The sequence below is a fragment of the Caretta caretta genome, chromosome 10, assembly GCF_965140235.1.
Source record: "Caretta caretta isolate rCarCar2 chromosome 10, rCarCar1.hap1, whole genome shotgun sequence".
Classification (NCBI taxonomy): Eukaryota; Metazoa; Chordata; order Testudines; family Cheloniidae; genus Caretta; species Caretta caretta.
In genome coordinates this window covers 32,113,248-32,132,205 of record NC_134215.1, presented here as the reverse complement: position 1 = coordinate 32,132,205, position 18,958 = coordinate 32,113,248, and the positions used below count along the sequence as shown (strand labels likewise).

The following is an 18,958-nucleotide window of genomic DNA, read 5'->3' as shown; positions in this document are numbered from 1 at the left end:
TCCTCATGTACGTACTTATAGACTGTAATTAAGTCACTTCTTAACCTTCTCATTGTTAAGCTAAATAGACTGATCTCCTTGAGTCTACCACTATATAAGGCAGGCTTTCTAATCCTTTAATCATTCTCATGGCTCTTCTCTGAGCCCTCTCCAGTTTATTAACTGGAATTGTGGACACCAGCACTGGATGCAGTATTCCAGGAGCAGTTGCACCCGTGCCACATACAGTGGTAAAATAACCTCTCTGCTCCTACCCAAGATTCCCCTGTTTATGCATCAAAGGTTCACATTAGCCCCTTTTGGCCATAGTGCCGCAATGGGAGCTCATGTTCAGCTGATTAATCCACCGTGAGCCGCAAATCTTTTCCGGAGTCACTGCTTCCCAGGATAGCATCTCCCATCCTGTAAGTAGGGCTCCATTTTTTGTTCTTATATGTATACATTTAGCCATATTAAAATGCATATTGCTCTCCAGTCCTTGTAATTATTTACCACTCCCAATTTTTGGGTCATCTGCAAACTTTATCAGTGATTGTAATGGGGGAAACTCACCTCTCATGAGTGCCTCCTATCAGCTGGGTGTGGTGCTGCAATCTTTTTTCCCCTATTCCTGGCACCACCTGTAGGTTGCCAACCTCACTAGGTAGGTCTTTGGTGGCTCAGTCCTCCAGCCAAGTCACACAGTCAAAATGAATGAATCCCTTCTAGGGTATCAAAGAGTTCAACAAACTGTCAGCCCTCACCAGGATCTTCAGCCCCATCTCTGGGCCATTTAAATCCTACCCTTCACTCAGGCTTCTAAACAAGCCTTGTCCCCTTCTTGGAGCTTAGGCCACTTCATCAGTGGCAGAACCCAGACCCACCCACTACTCCAGGTCCAACCCCAGGACCCTACATACAGCAGCCACATACTGCTGCCTCCAGTTCACAGCTGCTAATCCCTGAGGCTTTTCCCAAGGCCCCATCTTCTCTTCCCCCTGACCTCAGGGCTGAAGTTCTCAGATCCTCTTCCTCACTATGTGCAAAATACCACTAGAACCCATCCTTTGGCACTCTCACACTCCTGTGACCAGCCAAAAGTCCCCATCCCTGCTGCTCTGATCCCAGCCAGGCTCAGTCCCTACAGCGCCTTTTATCTGAGCCTACTGTGTTCTGATTGGCTGCTTCTATGCAGCCTTTCTAGGCAGGCCTGGAGGACTCATCTTCATTGCTACTTTCTGGGACAGGGTGTGGTAAGACCATAGAGCCTCCAGCAGGGGGCCACAAAGACCCAGGTACACCACATCACACTGATTATTTGAGTTATCTTTCAGGTCTTTGATAAAAATATTAAATAGTGTAAGGCCAAGAACTGATCCCTGCAGGACCTCACTGAAAACACACCCACTCCGTGATAATTCTTCATTTACAATTAATTTTTGAGACCTATCAATTAGCCATTTTTTAATCCATTTATTATAGGCCATGTGACTTCTATACCTTTCTAGTATTTTTAATCAAAATGTTGTGCAGTATCAAATTAAATGCCTTACAAAAGTCTTAAATTTATTACATCAACTCTATTATCTTTATTAATCAAACTTGTCATTTCATTACAAAAAAAGATAGCAAGCTGTAGTTCTGCTAGCTCCTTGGCCACCCCGTTTCAACAGACCTCAGGTGGTGGCCAGGATGTGACAGCTGGCTGAGAACACACAGGCCTCAGGTTGAGATAGGTGACCTCAGTCTGTTCCTCTCATGTGGCACCTGGGATCAGCTGGGCAAAGCAATTCCATTTGGGATGTTCTGATGCCAAATGTGGAGGCATTGGCTGAAAGGGCGAGGCTGGGAGTCAGCTGCTATGAGGTCTCTCGGGGATAGGGGGTGCGCTTCAGTGTCAGGTAGGAGAGTCTACCCCATCCAGACAAGCAGCAGGCTAGCCCCAGTCACCTTCCACATGATGGCTGTGGATGAAAGCACAGGACAGAGCAAAGGGAGCCCAGGGCTCTGTTCTCAGCTCTGAATGATCTTGGGCAAGTGACTCAACCTCCCTGTGTCTCAGTTTCCCCATCGGTAGTATGGGAACAATGATAGTTCTTCCCTTATGGGAGTGATGAGGCTCAGCCTGTGGTGTTGGGAGGCAGGCTCTCTAGCTTCAGATCCTGAACACCAACCCGAGCCACAACTTCAAACACCGTCTACACAGCTAGTTCTGAGTGCTAGCACTAGCTGGAGTCTGCTGCCTCAGGCTGGGAGGCTCGTTGTCGCGGGCTGCATAGACACACCCTAAAGGGCAGAGCTCCCGAATTCAAGAAAAGGCTCTGGTCCCACATTCACTGCAGAGGGACAAGCCAGTTCCGGCCCATCAAAGAAGGGAAGAGATGCCTGCCCCATGTCTCAGTGAAGCCAGCCACTCACCCTGTGGCAGTGGGAATGAAAAGGCCACCTTCAAACTCTCCCAGGCAGAGACACCTCTCTGCCACCATTCTAGCCAGTCAACTGTCAACACTCCCCGCCCCCTCTGAATTCTAGCCATCAGCTGATGAGAGATTGTCACACGCCAGGCATTCCAGCCAATCAGTGACAATGCGATGCTGCAGCCCTCAGCAGACATTATTAATTCAGTTAAAATGAAACTATGAAAACTTAATAACTAGAAAATACGTGACTCCTTGTTCTAGATGGACAGCCCCGAGTCCCCGCCCTTCACTCAGACAGTAGGCAGCCATCATTGCCAGGCAACACAGAAATCACACACCAATGAGGGGACAGCAAGAGGCAGCAGAACACTGGCCAAAGGAACCACTCTCCCATGACACAGTTAGCCTGTGGAACCCACAGCCACTAGGGAACATGGAGGCCAAGAGTTGAGGATTCAAACAGGCACTGGACGTTTCAATGGGCATCAAGACCATCTTGAGTTCTATCAGAGAGGATGAAAACACACTTGGAAAAGGCCATAACCCTGCTGTCCTGGGCACAAGCCACTCACTGTCTGATAAGGGTTCAGGGGAAACTTCCTCTCTGCCCCGTTACACCATTATGGGCTTGCTAAGCTTCCAGCTCCCCTGATATAGCTAGCAATGAGCACGGCCAGGGACAAGGCTGGGCAAGCAGGGTGCTGCCCTGTTCCAGGATGGTGATTCCTGTGGCCCTGAGTGAGAGGGACACTTGGTGACCTTCGGATTGGAATGGGCACTACAAAGCCATGACAGAACAAAGCAGACCCCAACCACCCCTGCCGCTGCCCAGCTCCTCCCTACCACCCAGCCCTTTGCCATCATGATGCATTGCTCTGGTTAGGGCTTGTTAGATATGCCCCTCTCTTTAATGCACTAGCTTGCCTAGAGAAGAACAGAAACAGAACCGGACCTGGGGATGGAAACAGAGTGTGGCGACCTGCTGCAGAGGCAGAGCTGAGGGGTGGGGGATCTGCCAGAGCAGGGAGGGTGAAAGGGTCTGAGATCCTATCCTTTGAAAGAGGACATCTGGGATGGCCTGTGAGGTCTGCCTCACAATACGAAAGCCCGTAGCAAAGGCCACACATTCGTAATAAGTACAAAGGAACAGTAGCTACGATGTGGAACTGGCTGCTGCAGGATGGGACTGAGGCTGATCTGGATTCGGAAAGCACCTGGCCTTTCTACAGGTGTCTCAGGACACCTGTATATTTACAGTGTCTCTCACATGAGCTGTACCCCAGAACTCCTCTCAGAGCATGGCAGGGCAGACCTTAGTGACAGCAAACAGGGGCAGGAGGAGATACGGACCAGAGGGGGCAGACGTGGAGAGAGGGCAGGAGCTGAAGAAGGGACAACTCCTACACCACTAGTGAGAGATCTCATAGCGGATCAGAGGGGAGCTAGTGCTGGTTGAATGGGGAAGCACACCTGAGGTGGTGCTAGGTCTTAAAAATGGTGCCTCCCATGTGGTGTGGCCTCACAGACAGTGTGTGTGTGAGGTCACACCACGTGGGGGAGGAGCACCATTTGAAGAGTGCGCTGCTCCACCCTCACCAGTGTGACCTTGCTATCTAGTTTAATACTGGAAGAGTGGTCTGCCTAGGCTGGGGTCAGAAGCGAGGCGCACCAGCAGAGCTGTGTGTGGGGAATAGGGTGATCAGTGTGAAAAATCGGGACGGCGGGTGGGGTGGGGGGTAATAGAAGCCTACATAAGAAAAAGACCCCAAAATAGGGACTGTCCCTATAAAATTGGGACACCTGGTCACCCTAGTGTGGAGCTCAGGGCTGGGACAGCAGGGGGCTGTGGGTCAGGGACTGAGGGGCATCTGCAGAGCTGTGTGAGGACCCTGCATGAGAACAGCAGGGGTTGTGCTTGCACCAGAGGCAGGTGTGCTAATAACACTCCAGTATATAAGGACCTTTGCACAACAGCTGCCCCATAAGGCCACGGTGTAGCAGTGCCGCGGCACATTTGTGGTCGCAAACCCCACGTCCTGAGAGTGGCCAGGAGCTAGCAGCTGCTGAGTGAATGAAATGCCAGGCGGAGAAAGCCCTTGCTGAAAGCACATCATCTTCTGTGATCCATGTTTATTGTTTTTATGGGCAATTCCTTCCAAAAGGGCTTTAAGGGTATCATTTGCCACCCCCCAGGACCTGGATGACATTTCTCTAATTACAGCCTGTGCGTTTCATGGGGTTGCCGTTTCACACTCTCCCCAACCTATTTGCCAGGCCATAAAGCTCCAGAGTTTTCTCTTTCATGTCAAATTGGCAGATTCAGCAGCTGGTCCCTTTCTTGTGAACAGTTTCAGTTTTGACACGGAAGTTTCCAATGAAAACGTGTTTCATCAGAACATTCCCAACCTGCCTTGCTCACAGCCCACCCCCAAGGCAGACGGGGAACCGAGGCTCTGAGAGGTGCCACTAATGTTGGGTGCCCAGTCTTAGGTCTGCATAAGGGGGCCCACTCACTGCTAGGGCACCTCCTCCTGGCTGCTGCAGGGATTAGCTCCACCTGGTCTGGCAGCCCCTTCTGTCCGCTCTCTCTTGGGGACTCAGCGCACCCCCTCGTTGTGACTTGGCCCTCCAGCCAGGTCACTATGTGTGCTTCCTCCTTCCCCTGCAGGATGAACTATCCCAGGCCGTCTCCAATTGCACTGCCCTGACTGTGCCACTTCCCCAGTGGCTGGATGCGGAACTCAGCCCCCCGCCCCCCCCCCCCCCCCCCGCCCCTGCATTGCAGCCCGGGGACCCTGTAACCAAAGGCTAAGGTCTGCACTGTCCCAAACCTTGCTGCTCTTTCCCTGGACTGCTTCTTACACTGCCTCTCTCATGCCTCCTGCGGGCATGCCCTTACCCCCGGGCCACACCCCCTGCTCACCCTAGCCTCAGAGAGAGGGACTGCAGCCCTCCTCCATGCAGCCCCCTTCTGCCCTCAGCTACCTGGATTTCTACCAGCCCCACCTGTTCCTGGCTTCACCCTTTACTCAGTCCTCCTTGCTCCCTGGCTCCTCCTCCAGGTGCAGCCTCGGCAGTTCACTGGCCCACCCAGCAACCTTAACTCCTCTGTCTGATGGCAGGTGAACATACCCTCACAGTCTGGTTTCTTAGAGATGCTGGGCATCTGAGGCTCCCAGTGAGTTCAGTTGCAGGCTTAAGTCTTCAGCATGTCTGAAAATCAGACCTCAGGTGTCTTCATTTGGGCACTATAGAAATTAGTGGCCACCTCTGAAGTCATTGGTTTAATCACAGAAGAGACCAGTGGCAGAGTCAGAACCCAGGTTTCCTGGGTCCCCACCCACTCCAGTGACTTAACCAGGGAACTGTCCTCTCTTGTTCTTTGTGGCCCTGCCTCAGTCCCACGTTCCAATTTCCGCAGTGAATGAGGCTGGAGTCCTGCAGGCAGCAACCTCAGTCCCTACTGAGCCCTGATTCACTGGGCCATCTGCTGGCTGCTGAAGGTACAAAGAATAGTGCATAGTGTGTCCTGTGCACTGCATGAGACAGAGTTCTGAGCAAAACCAGCATGTTAGGCTGGGGCATAATGGCCAGGCACCAGGGGCCTGAATTAGGTTTGTGGGCCACAATTACTGTCATTTCTTAACATTTGAGTGCTTGGCTTTGCAGCCTTAACAATGTGTCTTTCAACAGTGTTTTTTGAAAAAAAAAGGGGGTGGGGGGGTGAGAAAACCTGTATTTGTGCTGGAAATGGCCCACCTTGATTTTCATACACATTGTGAGGAGAGTGGTCACTTTGGATAAGCTATTACCAGCAGGAGAGTGAGTTTGTGTGTGTGGTTTTTTGAGGGGGGTGGGGGGTTGAGAAAACCTGGATTTGTGCTGGAAATGGCCCACCTTGATTACCATAGACATTTTAAAGAGAGTGGTCACTTTGGATGGGCTATTACCAGCAGGAGAGTGAGTTTGGGGGGGGGGGGGGGGCGGAGGGTGAGAAAACCTGGATTTGTGCTGGAAATGGCCCAACTTGATGATCACTTTAGATAAGCTATTACCAGCAGGAGAGTGGGGTGGGAGGAGGTATTGTTTCATGGTCTCTGTGTATATAATGTCTTCTGCAGTTTCCACAGTATGCATCCGATGAAGTGAGCTGTAGCTCACGAAAACTCATTCTCAAATAAATTGGTTAGTCTCTAAGGTGCCACAAGTACTCCTTTTCTTCTTTCAACAGAGTTTTTATTAAGAATTTTCTAGGTGTTTTTCAAAAGAAAACTGAAAACTGCCAGATGGTCCCTGCTCTTGGAGAAGAGTGCAAAAGAATCGCTACACTGCAAATGGACATGTCACTGTAGCAAGGCTAGGTGCACTCACACAAGCTTTAATCTAGGTAGTGCGGGTACTAATAGCAGCGAAGGTGTCGCGGCATGGATGCCAGGGCGGGCTAGCTGCCTGAGAGCACGCCTGCTGGGGACCTTGTGGGTTGCTAGCCCACCCTGAAGTCTGTGCCGCCTTGTCAGTGCTCCTTTTATTATGCACACTAGCTAGACTGGCACGAGTGGGTGCCAATCCACAGCCCCTGCTGCAGTTATACCATACGTTGTGGTTTAGTTGGCCTCCACCAGGTTTGGCCCTGGCCACTCCTCCTTTGTGAAAGGCCAGAGCAATTCCCCACAGTCAGCCTGCTGAGCTGCATAGGTGGGTGCCAAGCGTCACTGGCTGTTGGGGCGGGCTGGGGCCCCCTTTATTGCACTGGGATAATGGGGCCTGTTCGGCCGCAAGCCTCATTTTCAGTTTTCTGAGCATGTTTCTAGGCTGGGAACAGCCAGTGGGTTCTCCTCCCATCCTGCCTCCATCTGTCCGGGCTCCCACACACTCTGCTGGAAGCAGCATCCTGAGCATGGTGGGCACTGAATGGCGCTGCCAGAGTAATAAGGCCAGAGCCTGCATGTAAAATCCCCGACACCCCTCCCGGCTCCATTTCCCTGGCCATCACAGTTGTTGCAGCCAGTCCTGTGCTGCTCACATTGCAAAGGCACTGGACTTATGGGGTGGGAAGGAACACACTGCCTGAAGGAGCACATGCCCACACCGACCAAATCATCACACACCTTCTTGGCTGCTGCCACCTGCAGGTGGTCATGCTGTCAGAGCAGCCAGCTACCATTAAAGGCAGGAATCCAGGCCTGCTTCTGTGACGGCCCGGGCCTTTTCTCCACCCACCTTACAGCCTTTGGGGCAGGCCTGCCCTCTGCATGCCAGCTCCACCAGGGTCCTGCAGCTTCCTGCCACATCCCTGGGTTGTAACATCTGCCTCTCATCTCGGCGAGTGGGGGCGTGGGATTCTGTCCTGTTGCTTCCCAGTGCCGCTGCTCTGTAAAGAGAAGAGGTGCAGGCTGTTAGATCTCTGAGAGCCTGCGACACTCTGCAGGGAGGGGGACTCAGCGCACAAACTGCAACCCCCCAAATTCAGGGAAGTTCACATCCGGGGCTGTTTTGGCCCCCAGACAAGCCCCATGTTATCACCCTTCCGTTCAATCTCTCCCCAGCCCTTTAAACATGTTCCCTTCTTCGGCTGCTCCAGGTGGTTGGTTGCAGAGCGTAGCACTGAATTAGGCCAGCCAGTGCTAGCTCCTGCAGAGTGGCCCATGGAGCACTGGCTGGTCACCGGTGCTTGGCTGCATTAAAAGATGCTAAACTTACCTGAAATACCCTCCCAGCCTCCTTAGCCCCCATGCACAGGTCCAGTGATTGCCAAAGGGATGTCACTGGACAGCCAATGGAAGAGGAGGTAGGAATGTGTGACAGCCAATAGGAAGGAATGGGGAGCGGGGGTCTGCATGACAGCCAATGAGAGCGGAAGTGGGTCCGCATGATAGCCAATGAGCGAGCAAGGGCCTGATCATGTGAATTGCTGAGTGCCCTGCAAGACTGCTGAGAGCTCTCAGCTCTCCTCAGGCTCAGTTCCCTAATGTAATTAATCCTGCACATGTGGAATCTCCTGCACCTCAGAGAAGACACTCTGGGGTCATTTCTTAGAGATATATGTGCCTCACTCCCCAGCACCTCCTTGGAGTTATCCCCCAGAGCGGCCGGACTCGCTGGACCACAGTCAAACCACGGGTGTCAGGGAGCCCTTTGAAGGCAAATTATGTGCCACAGAAGACGCTGATCTAAGAAGAAGTGTGCTGGAATCAGTCTTCTCTCTCCAGTCAATTACTTGGCTCTGGAGACCGCTACTGCAGGGTCACAGTGACTCACAATGCGGGTTCCTGTGGCCTCCACACTGGCCCTGAGGCCCTAGTGACACTGAGCCAGACCCTTACCCCACACCCTGGGTAGACCAGCTGACCATGTGGGAATTGTATTGCAGATGCTTAAAGCAGCCAAGTTCACTGCCCAAGTGTCTAAATGCAAGATAGGGGCTGCAGAGGTACCTTGTGTAGGACACAGGGTGGGCAGTGGGTTTGTTTGCCCTGAGCCTTCAAGATAGAAGCCATTTGGAATTGGCCTGCCCCACGAACCAAGAAACAGGTCCAAGTCTTTATGGGTCTGGTTAATTATTACCGGAGGTTTGTAAAAGGGTCTAGTGACATTCTGGTCTCCATAACTGACCTTACGAAAAAGGGTGCTGTGGCCTGAGGCCTAGGAGAAAGGCATCAAGACCATACAAGAGTCTTTGCCTAAAGAGCCAGTTTTGGTCTGGTCCCGACTCTTACGCTGGAGCCTAGCCCAGAGGAGTATGACAGAAGACTCTTTAATTTTGAAGACTATGGCAGAACAAGACCCAGTGGCTGGAAGCTGAGGTCTGGTCTACACTTAGAACTTAGGTAGACATAGTTACGATGCTGAGGGGTGTGAAAAATCAGCACCCCTGACCCCTGTCCACCCCAGCGTGGACACAACTGAATCCACAGAAGAGTTCTGCTGTCCTAGCTATCATCACTCAGGGAGATGGAATTCCTCCAGTGATGGGAAAATGCCTTCCATCACTGTAGGCTGCGTCTACACTATGAGGTTATGCTGCATTGCTACAGCCCCATAGCTACATCACTATAACTCCCGTAGTGTAGACATGGGCTAATGCTAGGCAAATTCAGATCAAAATGAAGTGGAAATAATTAACCATTGGGACAGCTCGTCTAAGGTCATGGGGAGTCTCACTCACGTGAAATCTTTAAATCAGGATTGAAGGTCTCTTTCTAAAAGATCCATCTTAGCACAAACAGAAGTTATGGGCTTGATGCAGGAGTCCCTGGGAGAGGTTCTCTGGTCTGTGTTATGCAGAAACTCAGATTGGCTGGTCAGAATGGTCCCTTTGGGCCCTGAAACCTAAAAATCTATAGTCAAAGGTATCAACCATGCTTGCTTATGATAAGCGATTGCAAGAACTAGGACTAGAAATGGACATCCCTGAGGAATGCAGTTATACCAACCTAACCCCCAATGTAGGGCTACGTCAACAGGAGAGCTTCTCCCGTGGACATAGCTATTGCCTCTCACAGAGGTGGACTAACTACACCGATGGGAGAAGCTCTCCCCTCAGCGAAGGAGCATCTTCACTTAAGCACTACAGCGGTGCAGCTCCAATGCAGCATTTTAAGTGTAGACCTGCCCTGAGTGAAGACAGTCTGGGCACAAGGATAATGTCACACACATAACATTACTGGGAGTCACTAGATGACACTAATACAGATGGTCCAGTAAAAGATATTAGCTCACCTACCTTCTCTCTCGAAAGAACGTCTCTCTCTGTTGGTGAGAGACAAACTTTTGAGTTACACAGCTCTTCTTCAGGTCTGGGAAAGGTACTCAGAGTGGCACAGCTAAATGCAAGGTCAAATTGATAGTACATAGTCTAAGGGACCATTCCAGATGAATTGACCTGTTAACACCCCTGCAGTCATAGGACAAAAAGGGGGTTAGTGGGTTACAGATTGCTATAATATGCCACAAATCCAGTGTCTTTATTAAGACCGTGATTGTTAGCATCTAGCAGAGTTGTGAATTTAAGCTCCCAGGCTCGTCTTTTGAAAGTGTTGTGCTGGTTTCCTTTGAGAATGAGGACTAATCAGTCAGATACAGAGTGATCGCTCTGTGAAAAGTGTTCACCCAGAGGTGACAGGGTGTGTTTGTCTTTTATGATTTTCCTGTGTGGAGTTCACTTGAGAGTATAATGATGGTCTGGTTTCACCCACATAGTTGTTATTGGGGCATTTAGTGCACTGCGTGAGTGAGGTACACCACACATTGTGATAGGCATATGTAGGACTCATGGATCTTGAACGATGCATTGTGGGGGGTGTTGATCATTGTAGCAGTGGAGATATGTCTGCAGATTTTGCATCTGTTTTTCTGGCAGTGTCTGGTGCTGCTTTGAGTTGCCATGTCCTGGTCTGTGGAAATCTTGGGGGTGGGCAGGGGGAGTTGTTTGAAGGCCAGAAGATGGGGTTCAGAAAAGATTTCCTTCAGGATGGGGTCACCATCCAGTATGGGTTGTAGTTGTTTGATGAAACCGCATATGCGGTCCAGTGTGGGCTGGTAGGTGATAACTAGGGGTGTGCAATTGGAGGGGTTTTTATTTCTGTATTGAAGCAGATTCTCTCTGGGTATTGGGGTGGCCCTTCCATGATGCCATCTATTTCTCTGGTGGGGTGTCCTTGTTTGATGAAGGCAGTTTTGAGTGTGTTAAGGTTTATATCCCAGACTTTTTCCTCGGAATGTATTCTGTGGTATCTGAATGCCTGGCTGTAGATCACAGATTTCTTGGTGTGTTTGGGGTGGTTAGGAGCGGAAAGCGACGAGTTTCTTGTACATAGCTGTCTATAGGGTTCCATTGCTGCAGCTGATTGTGGTGTCCCCAATATGCCACTATCTTCATAGGTCACCTTGAAGAAGAATTTTTGGACAAATGCTCCACAAAACCATCAGAGACATTTTCATCCTCTGGACAGGTGACTTAAACTCCCTCATAGATTTCCATCACAATTTCAACAACCACCACTTGTCCATAAAACTCTCTGGTACACTCCAACACTAGCATCATCTTCCTTTTGCCAGTACAGGAAGACTGTAAGAACTCCGCCTCCCTGACATTACTGTACTGGCAAAAGTTTCTAATGTAGCTCTGGCCTAAATTGATGGGTCATATCAATTATTTACAAATGTTCAAGTTTGTTCATTCACTAATTTTCTCAAAATGTCAAAGATGGAGTTGCACAAAACTGTCCAGCCGCGTTTTTCGAAGACACCAGTCACCATGGTATCTAGCCTTCCTTGCACTCACACTGGAGCCAAGCACCTCGTGCTTCCTGCTGCACACCATGCAGCAACCCCGAGAGTCCAGGTGGTGGGGTATCATTCCAGCCCAGGTGCTGGCTAATAGTGTATGCTTCCTGCTGTACCCAATCTCCATAACTTCAGTGGGGGGTCACACAGCACAGTCAGCATGGGCATGTGTGTGCAGGGCAGGGGAGGGGAGAGCAGGGCTCTGTCACATGCATGGGGTCTGCTTCACTCCTTACGAACTTGCCTTCTCCGCTGGCATTTTTCAAGGGCAGCAACGCTCCCATTACAGGGGACAATCCTGGGAAACACCAAGCTGGGTCAGACCAGGGGCCATCCGGCTCAGTCTCCTGGCACTGATGGTGGCCAGGACCTGACGTTGCAAAGGAAGGGCAGGAACCCCCTAAGGTTCTGATACAACCTGCCAACTAGGGCAGTGTCTCCCCACCCTCACCAGGGAGGAGTGGTTCATGCCCTGGAGCGAACAGCTCTCCAATTCTCATATATGTCGATCCCCTCTGTTGCAGCCATACTAGTTCTCATTATCCACAGAAGTGCCTACAAGATTTTTGAACCCCACTAAGCCCTTGGCCCTGAGGTCATCTCGCGGCAGTGGGTTCCACACGTTAATTATGTTTTAAGTGGAAAAAGTACTTTCCCCCTCACATTTCAATCCACTGCCCCTTGTTCTTCCATTACCAGAGCCCGATGAGTCATGTCCCTCTCCTTCTGTAGGCCATGCACACACCTCTGCTAGGTCCCTTCCTGTCATGGATATGGCTGTGTGAGAGCAGGGTCAGGAAAGCAGCAGAGATGTTCCATGGAGCATGAGAAGCAGCTTGCTCTTCCTCACAAGGAAGCTGTAAGTCACCAGCATTTCAGAAGAACTGAGAACAGCCTGGAAATAGCAGCTTAGAGTGAAAATGTCTATTATCGGAGAATCACAGACCTGCTGCCATGGAGCTCTAATGACAGCATCCTAGTGGGGTACAAAGCTGGGCTCTCCCTCTGGGTTGGCCTGGTCTGCAGGATTTCCATGAGCACCCAATTTAAGGCCTAGTCTACACTTAAAACTTAGGTGGATATAGCTAGGGCACTCAGGGGGGCAGAAGGGCTGAAAAATCCCCCCTCCACCAGGCGCTGTAGATAAGCCAACCTAACCTCCAGTGTAGAGGCAGTTGGGTCACTGGAGAATGCTTCTGTCAACCTAGCTACTATTGCTTGGGGAGGTGGCATTCCTACAGCAACAAAGAAACCTCTTCTGTCGCTGTTGGTGGCATCTACAATATGGGGTTATGCCAGCATAGCTACGGTGCTGTAGCTATGCCCATAGAGTCTGTGTAGCATAGCCATGGCCCAAGGTGGCATCTCAGTGCTGGGGGAAAGTGTTCCAAGATGGGCAGTGCCCTGAGTTCTCAGCATCCTCTGGCTCCAGGTGCCCTGTGCAGCCTGGCTAAGTGCTTCCCAACATGGGGGGGCCTTGTTGCGGTGCCCGTGCAGGAAGGAGACACAAGAGAAAGGACATTAGCACACATCCCATTCTCAGCCTCGCCTCGTGCTCTCTCCACACACTCTGCTCCTCAGTCAGCAGGGTTTAATTTGCACGGGACGCTGTTCCTGCTTCAGTTGGAGAACGCCCCTTGCAATCCAGAGACTGAAATGAGGGCTGGGTGGCCTGTGCAGTCAGCTGGATGACATTAAGCTGCGATTCCTTCATTAAATGTCACGGATCCTCCGGAGAGAAATTCTGTCACACAGAGAAGAGCCAATTACCCGGTGCTTGGACGAGTCCAGCCAGTCGGAACGGGGAAGCTGCACACAACTAAATTCCCAAGAATTTGATCCCCAGTGACCTTGCCCATTATTCTGCTCTGCAGCAGGCAGGGCAGGGATGCCTTTATGAAGTTTTAGACCCTCCCAATGGGGAGCCTGGCATGTCAGATACAAGTGTCGGGATGCCTCCCCCTCACCATCTACCCCCTCCTGGGGTGCTCCCCCCCTCCAGCTAGCCCCCTCTCTGCTTCCCAAGTCTCCTTCCTCCCAACAGCTACTCCCCCTGCAATGCCTAGAACCCCCCAGACTGGTTCACCAGCCTCTCAGGCATGTGTTACCCAAGATAGTGCAAACAGCTCCCTCACCCTTATGGTCACCTCATGGGAAATCTCTCCCACATGCCCCTTCCTCAGATGGCCCACTGTGGAGAAGCCCTTTTCTAGTCAGTCACCTCCTGAAGAGTCTGTCCCAGACCCCCATGTCCTTTACCCTGCCCACCCTAAGGAGCCCTGCCCTTGCAGCATGAGTGAGTGCTATGAACAGGCATTGCCTTGAGATCCTGGGGCCCAGGGCACACCTGGCCATTGACTGCAATGGCAGATGTGCCCCAAACAAACCAGCACTGGGGTTTCCAGTGAGTAAAAGCCAGATGCTGGGTTTGACTCTCAGCCCACACTCCCAGCATGGCCTGAGGGTCTGGTTCCCATCTCGCCTGCTGTAAACTGGAGTAGCCATGGTCAGGCCAAGGGGTGGACTTCTCCCTCTCCCACCTTCCTCACATCCAGGCTGTGACCAAATCCTGCACAGCCCCTCGGCCTTCACAGGCCCTCACCTTCTCTCCCCGACTATTACAATCCTTATTCACTGGGTGTATCGCGGCAGTGGGAATCCTTCCATTGGCTCCCCCTCATTGAAGGCAGCTTCTCCTCCTTGCCTTCAGGCCCTGTGATATACTGCCTGTGGCCTAGTGCCCCACTTTGCTGCCCCACCCACCCCGCTCATGGTGCTAGCTTTGATGCTTCATCCGTCTGCTTCTCTCCCAACCAATCACACCTTTCCCATGCAGCCTCCTGGGCAAGGAATGCTCACCCCAAACCAGCTCACCAGGCTCCTCCAGGCCCCCCTGTACATGCTGCCTGGAGGAGGGAAGCCATCCAGGCCACAGCTGCTGTACAGATATAATGTAGGCTGTAAACCCAACCCCTCCCCCCACCACGCAGGTGCCTTTGCTGAGTGACCAGGGACACTGGTGCTGCGTCCATCTTTCTCCCGCAGCTCTACCCTGCTGAGCAGTCCCCACTTTGTTGCACCATGTGTTAGTCAGCCTGTGAGCACCAGGTATCTGGATGGCACCCAGCACATTTTTAGCTGTCAAGGGCTAAATAATTAGTGTGCTTCTGGCTGATTAGGGCAGGCCCCCAGCCCCAGCGCTATTCAACATCTTTACCAACCATCTGGAAGAAATTGTACAATCACTCCTGGTAAACCTTGCATATGACACAAAGTGGAGAAGTGGGACTAATGATGGGGACAGGGCAGTTCGATAGAGCTGTCTGGATTGCTTGTTAAGGTGAGCTCATTTAACCAACATGCATGTTAAATACATGTCAGTGCAAGGTCACACGTCTTGGAATAAAGAATGCAGGTCACACTTCCAGGATGGGAGAATGTATCCTGGGAAGCAGCGACTCTGAGAAGAGCCATGGTGGAAACCAGCTGAACATGAGCTCCCAGAGCCATATGACAGCTATGGCGATAATAGATACTTGGACTTTCAAGCAGAGGAATACCCAGCAGTAGTAGGGAGGTGTTATTACCACTGTATACAGCATGGTGAGGCCATTACAGGAACACTGCATCCACTCTTCAGAAAAGAAAGGATTCAGAAAAGAGCTAATAGAAGGATTCAGGTTTCAGAGTAGCAGCCGTGTTAGTCTAGTTAGCAGCTGTAGCTCACGAAAGTTATGCTCAGATAAATTGGTTAGTCTCTAAGGTGCCACTAGTACTCCTTTTCTTTTTTAGAAGGATTCAAGAGCTGGAAATCCTGCCACACAGTGGAAGACTGAAGACACTCAGATGATTTAGACCCAAGAGACTAAGAGGTGACTTCATCGCCGTTTATCAGGAGGAGATTTCTGAGAGCAGGGGATGCTTTAATACAGCAGACATAGGTGTAACAAGACCCAATAGCTGCCAGCTGAAGCTAGACAAATCTGGACTAGAAACGAGGTGCATATTTTTAACGGTGAGCGTCATTAACCATTGGAACTAGGGCTGGTTGAAAATTCTGTCAAAACTTTTTCCAACAGAAAATTGGGCTCTGGATTAAATTATTTTTTTAAAATAGGTTTCTCCTTTCTGTGGGAAATTAACTTTTTGACAAAAAAATGAAACCTCGCCCCCCAGTTTTTGGATTTTGCCCTTTTCAGTCCCATGCATGTTTCCAAAGCTCCCTTTCCCTATAGCCCATGGAACAGTCTGGGCTTAGAAAATGGCTGGACTGGCTTGTCTTTAAAGTGCCTTGTCTGCTTATGAGGAATAACCCCTCTTCCATTTGACTGTTGCTGCTGAGTAAATGTCAAGTGGCCCAGGAGACTAATTAACTCTAACGGCAGTGCCAGAGATGGCCTGAGAGGCCAGATGTCTCACTGCTCTGCATATCCCAGAAGCTCTTGTGAGACCTTCCAAGCATTGTGGCCGCTGGACTGAGCAGAAGTGAGATTCCAGTCCCCCCTGCTATAGGTCACTCCATACTGCACTCTGGTTTCAGGGCTTTTGACATCTATGCTGTAGTTCTCAGGCAGTGTCAGTCAGCCTTGCTCCATTCAAGGCAATAGATCTGCATTCATATATGCTAGCTGAGGATCTGGCCTGATAAGCCCTGGCCTGAATCTTCCCTCATTCCTGACAGCCAGTCCCACCAGAAACACTGAGCTCTGACAGCGGGTTTTTGCCTTATATTCCAGGCCCATTCAGGGGAAACAGCCCACATCTGGCCGGCTGAGGAGCAGAACTGTGGAGTATTCAGAGATAAGCTCTTGCACTATTTCTGCCTTGGCACGAAATGGGAAACCCAGATTTGCAAAGCGAAAGAGGTTCAGATAGCTCACGCAGTAAGGACCAGGGCTGCTGGTACGCTCCAGCTGCTTGGAGGCCTCTCCAGTGACACAACGTGAATAGCTGCCTGCATTGCAACCCTAGAGCGCCACAATGAACTGAAGAGTCTAGCCAAAGGCACCTGCCTTTTTATTCAGTCTGAGCCCAAAGTTTAAAGCAGATGAATAATTGCTAATGATGACGTTATTGCTTCTTGGAAAGACATGGTCAGCCAGTGACAAACGTCCTCAGGAGTCAACTCAGCACCTGTGTCAACTCGATACGATATATAGCATGTGTACTCGGCATATGTACTCGGTACGATACATAGCATGTGTACTTGGTATGTGTACTCGGTACGATATATAGCATGTGTACTCGGTACGATATATAGCATGTGTACTCGGTATGTGTACTCGGTACGATATATAGCATATGTACTCGGTACGATATATAGCATGTGTACTCGGTATGCGTACTCGGTACGATATATAGCATGTGTACTCGGTATGCGTACTCGGTACGATATATAGCATGTGTACTCGGTATGTGTACTCGGTATGATATATAGCATCGCTATTAGCATTGCCCTATGCTGCAGCCACGTGAAAGACACACAGCGCCAGTCTTGCCATATCAAGGAGTGAAGGCAAGAGTTTTAACTATCACCCTTCCAAATCCATTAAAGGGAGGATGAGATTCTAATGAATCAGCAACCCGGAGCTAACAGCTTGGACAGTGCTCGGACCAGTGGCTTGCAGTAAGAGGTGCAGAAAGGAGTAAGAAGAACCATAGAAAAGGTGATGGGAAAATTAAAAGTAAAAAGTTTAATTTCTTCTGAGAAAATACTGTGGGGTTTGGCAGGGCAATACCTCAGGTGGGAGGGCCCCATGCAGTGTCCCAGGGAAAGCTAGCAAGCAGGACTCTGAGAATATTCCTCTCGGTGCCACCCCAGCCTGCTCTCACAGCCCAACCTTGGCCAGTTCTGGTCAGCACATGCCTGGAAGACCTCCAGGGAAAAGCCAAGAATTGCAGGAAATAGTGTTGTTGGGCACAATGCTTCAGCATGGCACTAGGGGCTGCTGTCTGTCCTAAGAGACATGCTTAAGGTCAGAGATCCCACAGCACTTTTCACCAGGGCAGGGGTGTTAGCTCCAGAACCCTGGCCAAATGCCACTTTGGGATGTTGCTTTCTCCCGCCGTACGTCCCCGCGCTATATCTGTGTGAATACAGTGCTCTGGTTCCCTTCCCAGCTGAAGCCACGGTGCACAGGTAACTGATGTCGCTGCTGCACTGCATCCCAGAGGTGGCTGTATCTCAGAGGAGGAGAGCATGTATTTATCCTGTGATCTGCATCCTCTTTGAGCCCAGCAGGTACAGAACACAGGCAGCAGTGTCTGCTAAAAGGGAGCAAGTGTCCCGAGTACAGCCTGAGGGCTCCTGCCCCACACCAGGGTTAGTGCCTCACCCACCTGCGCCTCCCCCGCAACTCCCAGATGCATGCTGGTGCCACAGTGCAGATGCCACAGCCTGTATTATACAGGAGCAGCTGCCTTTCCAGCTCAGGGCGGTTGCCCTAGTCCTTGCACTGAGGATATTTCCCATAAGTGGAGGGTTTTCTCTCTGCTGATCCCCGAGTGCTCCTTCCTTTCCCTCTGCGTGGCTCTGGGAACAGAGGGGCAGGACTCTGCTGCTCCTCATTAGCAAGCCAGTGTCATGCTTTCCTTGGGCAAGGCACAAGCTGATTAGCCGATGACTGTGGCCTCGTCGGAGAGGTGTTATGTATTTATGGAAATAGGGGATGGCAGCCAGTGTTCTGCTCAGCGCTGAAGCGTAAGCGCCTCTGGCTTTGCCTCTGGCCCCTCAGCCTGATGCCACCTGACCACTGATTGCTTGTAGCGGCTGAATGCATTGGCTGAGCTGGATTATGCAGTGTGCGCTCCCTGCCCACGCAACAGAGGATGTGTGTGAGTGACCCCTGCTCACATCTTGCTCTAAAACTTCCCCAGAACTAGGCTGTGCTCCCCCGCACGCCAACACCCTGTCTAGTCACTATGTGTCTGCTCAGTGCCGCCCCTCCCTTGGCAGGGAGCCATCCCAGTCCTGAGACAGCCACACAACTGGGGCCCAACATCCCTGAGGTCCCACGGGGCCAACCTCTGAGCAGCAGTTATATGTATAGCTGCAGCAAGTTCCCTGCCCTCAGCTGGACAGACCTGAGTGGGCCTGACTAGGGCCCAAGCCCAACCAGGGGATGGGTGTGTTTGATGGAAGAGGCCTTAGCAGAGCTTCTCAGTACTCTGGTGGCACTGGAGAGGTCAAGGCTGGTGAGCTGGTTGTATTGTACCTTGAGCTTTTTTCCACAGTGTCCTCTCCACTGGCTGTGTCCCTCTGGAACACCACAGTT

The 18,958-nt window shown here is 51.1% G+C and overlaps 1 protein-coding gene across 1 annotated transcript in view; it reads right to left on the bottom strand.

Annotated features, from left to right (window-relative positions):
• AXIN1 (axin 1) overlaps positions 1–18,958 on the bottom strand; it is a 225,096-nt gene that overhangs the window by 192,295 nt on the left and 13,843 nt on the right. The window contains exon 2 of the mRNA XM_048865935.2: positions 7,620–7,770. The gene's annotated coding sequence lies outside the window, so the exon portion shown is untranslated. The remainder of the gene's footprint in view (positions 1–7,619; positions 7,771–18,958) is intronic.